A 6,000-nucleotide genomic window follows, 5' to 3' on the forward strand; every position below is an offset into this window, starting at 1 on the left:
GCTCCCTCTTTACCTCTTCCTCTTAACAATTCCTCTCTTCCTTCAAGAATATTCAAACACCATCTTCTCCATCCTTCCTCATTCCCCTGGCTCCAAGTGCTCTCCCTACTTTGTATTTATTTTGCATATACTTATTCACGGATATTGTTTCCCTAAATAGAAAGCAAACTTCTCAAAAGGGGAGATGGTGGTTTTTTTTTTCCCTTAGCACAAATGGACTAGAGGGTAAATGGTAAGCATTTTATTAGCCATAGACTGTTGGTGTTGTCATTTCAATTACATTTAACTCTTCATGACCCCATCTGGGGTTTTCTTGGCAAGGATACCAGAGTGGTTTACTATTTCCTTCTCCAACTCTTTTTGTAGATGAGGAAACTGAGGCAAACAGGGTGAAGTGACTTGTCCAGAGTTACACAGGTAGTAAGGATCTGAGAGCAAATTCAAACCTGGGTCTTCCTGATTTTAGGTCCTCTATCTACTGTTTAACTGAACTGCTGCCCTGCAACAAGGATTTAAGAATACCTCAAAGAACCATGCTGTATCAATTGACAAAGTGGACTTTCCCCTCATACATCAGGGAGAAAAACTAGAGATAGTGAGATGACAATGCTTATTTCATAATAAAATTATATTTTCTTGCATCAAATAACACAGGTGATCCTTCTTTCTTTTGGTTTTGTTTTTTTGCAAGGCAATGGGATTAAGTGACTTGCCCAAGGTCACACTGCTCTATCCACTGCACCACCCAGCCACCCCTGCCCATCCTTCTTAATAGATGTCTATTGACTGATTCTTTCAGGTCCATAGTTTATCTACAATTAGTTATTTCAACTTGAAAAGAATAGGACATAGAACTAGAACAGGAAAAGACCACTAGCTCAACCTAATCATTTGATAGAAGAGGAAACTGAGGACCAGGAAGGTGAAGTGATTTACCCAGTGTCTCACGTTAACAAGCCAAATTTGAACCCATTTCCTCTGATTAGAGCAACAGAGTTCTTCCCACTGTACCATCTACCTCATAGATAACATTTATTAGCTTTGTGCCTGGAGGCAAGTCCCTTTACCTCTGTTCCTCAGTTTCCTCATCTGACAAACTAGGACAAAAATAATAATCACACTCCTTGAATGGTTATAAGGAAAGCATTTGGCAAACCATAAAGCAATGTGTCATTACTGCACCAATGGACCAAGTCAATAGTCCTCCCTTTTCTCTCATATTTTACCTATTTCTTGGAGATTATGTTTACCCCTAGCAAGGTACCTTGGTGACTCTCCTTTCTTCCCAAACTCTCCTCCCAAGAAAGGGTTCAGTAGCAGTCATTTATATTTCAGTCTTTGTTAAAACCAGAATTTCAGAGCTTCAATGGTTAGTTTACTTCATAGGATCCTAGAACTAATAACATTAAAGGTCATCTTATCTAACCCTCTCATTTTCTAGATGAGAAAACAGAAGCCCAGAGAGGGAAGTAACTTAGGCACAATCCCGCAGGGCAAAAAGGGGAAAAATCAGAATTCAAATTCAGGTCTCACAACCATGTCAGTTTTCTTTGCAACACCCTATACCACCTCTTCCTATCTTCTTATTTGGGTGGAATGGGTGACTTGGGGTTTAAGCCTTGTCTCTAAGATTATGGAATGAACAAAATCTGTCCCCTGTTCAAGAGACTTCACTGACTGCAAACAGGTGGCCAAGGTATTTGCCCCCTAAAATGGAATCAAGCCTATTTTCACTTGGATTAGAGAATGACAGATTTTGAGTTGCAAGGAACCCCAGAAGTCCTCTAACAACAGTAATGTCAAACAAACTACAGAAATGAGGTCTCCTAATCTTGTACCTAAGGATCCTGTAGATTGAATATTGATTTAGTTTTAAAATGTATTTGTCTATGTTTTGTTGTATTTTTCTTTTGTTAAATAGTTCCCAGTTACATTTTCATCTACTTTGGGTGCACCTGGGCTGCAGGCTTTGTTTAATGCTTTCTGATCTCACCCAGATCTGATAAGGAAACTGAGGCCCACAGCAGTTAAATAAGGCCACAGAAGTAGTCAAAAGTAGGATCCTAACCCAGATCTTCTGACTCCAAATCCAAAATTCTTTCACTGAACCACTCCCACCCCCTAATTTTTATATTGTGCGGTATTTTTTTTTTAAAACAATCTCAGAAGTGAAAGAATTCTTGGTATCCTGGAAGTAACTGTTGACATGTCTTAGAAATGGCTAAAAGGGAAACTTAAGCACTGTTGGCAAAATATTAGAAGAAAATGTACAAAGATGGCTCAAGTGGGAAATCCCTCTTGCCTGCTTCTCTGTCTTCTTGGGGCTACACCCACTAAACTAACCAGGTCCAGAGTTCTCTTGGCTCATACTCATGTGGGCTGGAAAAAAAAATCTTAGATATGGCCTTCAAAGAAATAGCTTGTGAGTAAAATATATTTGTATAAGGGGAAAACTAGAAAGTGGATTCACCAACATTGTGACAGCTCAGAAATGGGGGAAGGGGGGGCAGCTAGGTGGCGCAGTGGATAGAGCACTGGCCCTGGACTCAGGAGGATCTGAATTCAAATCAGACCTCAGACACGTAATAATCGCCTAGCTGTGTGACCTTGGGCAAGTCACTCAACCTCATTGCCTTAAATAAATAACAATTTTTAAAAAAAGAAAAAAGAAATGGGGGAAGTCAGTGGCCAAGAGCAGGTAAACCAACCACTTGGGAATGGGTTACAGCACCCCAAAGAAGTACTTCTGGAAACTTTTCTAAAAAGACCAGCAACTGAATCTTTGTCAATTCTTTGATTTTGACTACAACCACCAGGAAAAGGTCTACCTCTTAAGGTCACTTCTAAGTTTAATTTTTTTTTCATTAGGGTCTTGAATTTCAGACCATTTGGAGTAGGTGCCTTTCTTCCATGAGAAATACTATAGAAAATGCATTAAATTTGGAGTCAAAAGCTCTGAGTTCAAATCCTTACCTATAGGACAGTCACTTATTACCTATGGGGCCCTGGGGAAGACTACCTCTTCTGCTATAAAATGATGGGGATTGGGCCATTCCAAAGCATGTGTCATTCTAAATTACTACAGGAGTGCATAGTCTCTTTATTTTATTATTATTATTATTAATTATTATTTTTGCAAGTCAATGAGGTTAAGTAGCTTGCCTAAGACCACACAGCTAGGTAATTATTAAGTGTCTGAGGCCAGATTTGAACTCAGGTACTCCTGACTCCAGGGCCTGGTGCTTTATCCACTGTGCCACCTAGCTGCCACTATAGTCTCTTTATAATTTCATGATAGGACTCAGCATATTGTCTTCAGGATATCTAGGTGTCCCAGAGGAAAGTCACCAGGTTTGGAGGCAGGAAGATCTATCTTCCTGAGTTCAAATCTGGACTCAGACTCTTTCTTGCTGTGTGACCCTGGACAAGTTACTTAATCCCTTTTGCCTCAGTTTCCTCATCCATAAAAGGAGCTAGAGAATGAAAGAGCAAACCACCCCAGTATCTTTGCAAAAAAAAACCCAAATTGGATGACAGAATTGGACACCATTGAACAAAACCAACAAAAGGCTGGATGATCTCTAAGGTGTCTCTCATCTCTAATATTAACCCCTTAAACTCACATATCTCGGAATTACACTCACAGAATTCCAGATGCAAAGGACTTCAGAGGTCCCAACTTCCTCATTTTCCATAAGAGCCAACTTAAGCCCCAACAGTGACTTGTACCAGATTGATGATTGTTTACTCTTCATGACATCAGGGAGGTGGTGCCATGACAAGCCTAGGAACTGGATTGAGTGAAGGGGCTGTGCTAAGTCACCAGCCTCACTTTCTCCTCTGGAGTCACCTGGGACCAGTGGTCAGATAAGAATCAAGCCACCTGGCTTGATGACCCTAGATGTAGAGCAATCAGGGTTAAGTGACTTGCCCAAGACCACACAGCTAGTCCCTGGCAAGTGTCTGAGTCTGGATTTGAACTCCCATCTTCCTGACTCCAAAGTCGTTGCTCTAACCATTGCACCACCTAGCTGCCCATTCTGTACAAGATCAGAGAAATGGCAGCAGAGGCATCTTTGAACCCAGGTCCTATGACTCCAAAGTCACTTTACCAGAGGTGCCTGAGAGAAGAGTCCAGTCTGCTGGCAAAGCTTTTCTCTGCCCAGCCCTATGTTCCCCATGGGAGAGTTTTGAAAACAGCCACCTGTGAAAACATGATTTCTCTAACAGCAGAGGGGTTTTGGTGAAACCAGCTGGAGCCAAAGGCCTTAGGGTGGCCTAACACCAGTCCTGGGCAGCAGTTACAAGCACCCGGGTTGTAAATTACGGGGCAGGAACTATGCCAGCCTAAGGCCTGCCCCTGCACTGCCTTTTATTAATGCATAACCTATCTGCCCTCAAGCAGCGAACCTCGGCAATGACCCAGGCCCCTTGGGTGGCAAGGATGAGTTCCTTCAGACCCTGGGGAGTTTCCACTCAGACAATGCCTCCTATGTTGCCAAAATTCAGAGGCGACCTGGAAGAGAACTTACAGTCTCATCCAGGAAACCGAGGAACCTCAGGGAAACGACTTGTCCAAGGTCCCAGAGCAGTAAATCCAATCCCAGGTGTTGGGGCTTCCAGACAACAGAGGGAGGAGCTGGCCCAATTTGCAGCATACCCTCCTCTCCTAGGACAATGGCTGGAACTCTTGGAGCTGATTTTCAAGATGCCCTGCCTGTCTCTGGTCCCTCAGCCCCTGCCTGCCGTGCCCAGGCCCCTTTGCCCATGTGCTCACCCCAGTCCGTGCCTCTCTGCACTAACTACAGGACTCCTCGACCCCAAAGCCCTCCCACAAGAAATCGAAACTTGTGCCCTGCTATCTCTGAAGCCCAGAGCGGAGAGGAAGACTCACCACCCAGGCGGGCGGAGCTCGGTGGCTGGAAGCGGGGTGGGATCTCCAGATCCCGGGCCCCGAGGTGGGGGAGGGCAGGGAGTAGGGGGGAGCAGCGGGGCCCTCCTGCATAGCCTCCGCTAAGGAAGGCGGGGAGAAGGTGGGGGATGGGTGGGGTGCTGAGTGCCTCGGTAAAGTCCCTGGCCAGGGGGCTGGCGAGCACCCCAGGGGAGGCCCCCCGGGGGCTGGGGTGAGAGGCGATCGGACGGACGAGAAGGGACTGGATGGGGAGTCGGGGGCTAGGGAGGTCCGAGGAGATGCCCCCAAAGCCTCCCTCTCACCAGTACGGGGGGGGGGGGGGGTCGGCGCAGCCCTGCAGAGGAAGGGGGACTCCATGCACCGGGTTCAGCCCAGCCACGGAGGGGGGCGTGGCCGGGGCGCTCCGGGACGAGGCGGGGAGCCCCAACAAACCCGAACGAAGGAGAGAGGCAAGGGGGGACCAGTGAGCCTAGGACCCCCAAGCAGAGTGGCAACCGCGGGGATCGGGGAGGTGGCCGGCAGCGAGGGGTGCGGGCGAGGGCTCCGCGGGCTCTGCCCGGCCCGATCGGGTGGCGGGGCTCTACCTGGCGGGGTGCTCACCTGTGTTACGGTCGGCCCGGGCAGGTCGGGTCGCGATCGCTGCCGGGGCTCCTCCTCCCCACCTCGATCACCTTAGCTGGACTTGGGGCGCAGCCCTCCGGGCGGCCCAGCCCCTGCTTCCCGCCGCGGGCAGGGGGGATGGCAGTGTGGGAGTGGATGTAAGCGAGAGAGAGGTGATTGATGGGTGGAGGAGGAGGAGAAGGAGGAAGCAGCCTAGAAAACCGGCCTGCTCTAGTCCTCCTCCCAGCCCCACGCCCCTCCAGCGGCCCCGGGGCCTCCCGAACGCCCCGCCTGCCGGCCCGGCCCTGCCCTACCCTCCTCTGTCCTGCCCGGGTCCTAGAGCCTCCTGCTATGGGCGAGGAGGGGGCCGGGGAGTGGAGAAGAGCTCCTGCATCTTGGGGAGGGGGCGCCTCCTTCCTTTGCATCCTCCCCTGGGGGGCGTGGGGCCCAGGGTGAAGGCCTCCCTTGGCATGACCCCTGCCCGGAGC

The 6,000-nt window shown here is 48.4% G+C and overlaps 1 protein-coding gene across 2 annotated transcripts in view; it reads right to left on the reverse strand.

Annotated features, from left to right (window-relative positions):
- Positions 1-5,700, reverse strand: part of TMEM51 (transmembrane protein 51) — an 82,691-nt gene extending 76,991 nt beyond the window's left edge. The window contains exon 1 of one of the 2 annotated variants that reach the window (XM_074218382.1): positions 5,513-5,700. The gene's annotated coding sequence lies outside the window, so the exon portion shown is untranslated. Of the gene's footprint in view, positions 1-4,532; positions 4,994-5,512 lie in introns of those variants that run through there. The other variant, XM_074218383.1, reaches the window with a different exon arrangement.
- Positions 5,701-6,000: the final 300 nt, after the last annotated feature.

Source organism: Macrotis lagotis, chromosome 1 (genome assembly GCF_037893015.1).
Source record: "Macrotis lagotis isolate mMagLag1 chromosome 1, bilby.v1.9.chrom.fasta, whole genome shotgun sequence".
Lineage (NCBI taxonomy): Eukaryota > Metazoa > Chordata > Mammalia > Peramelemorphia > Peramelidae > Macrotis > Macrotis lagotis.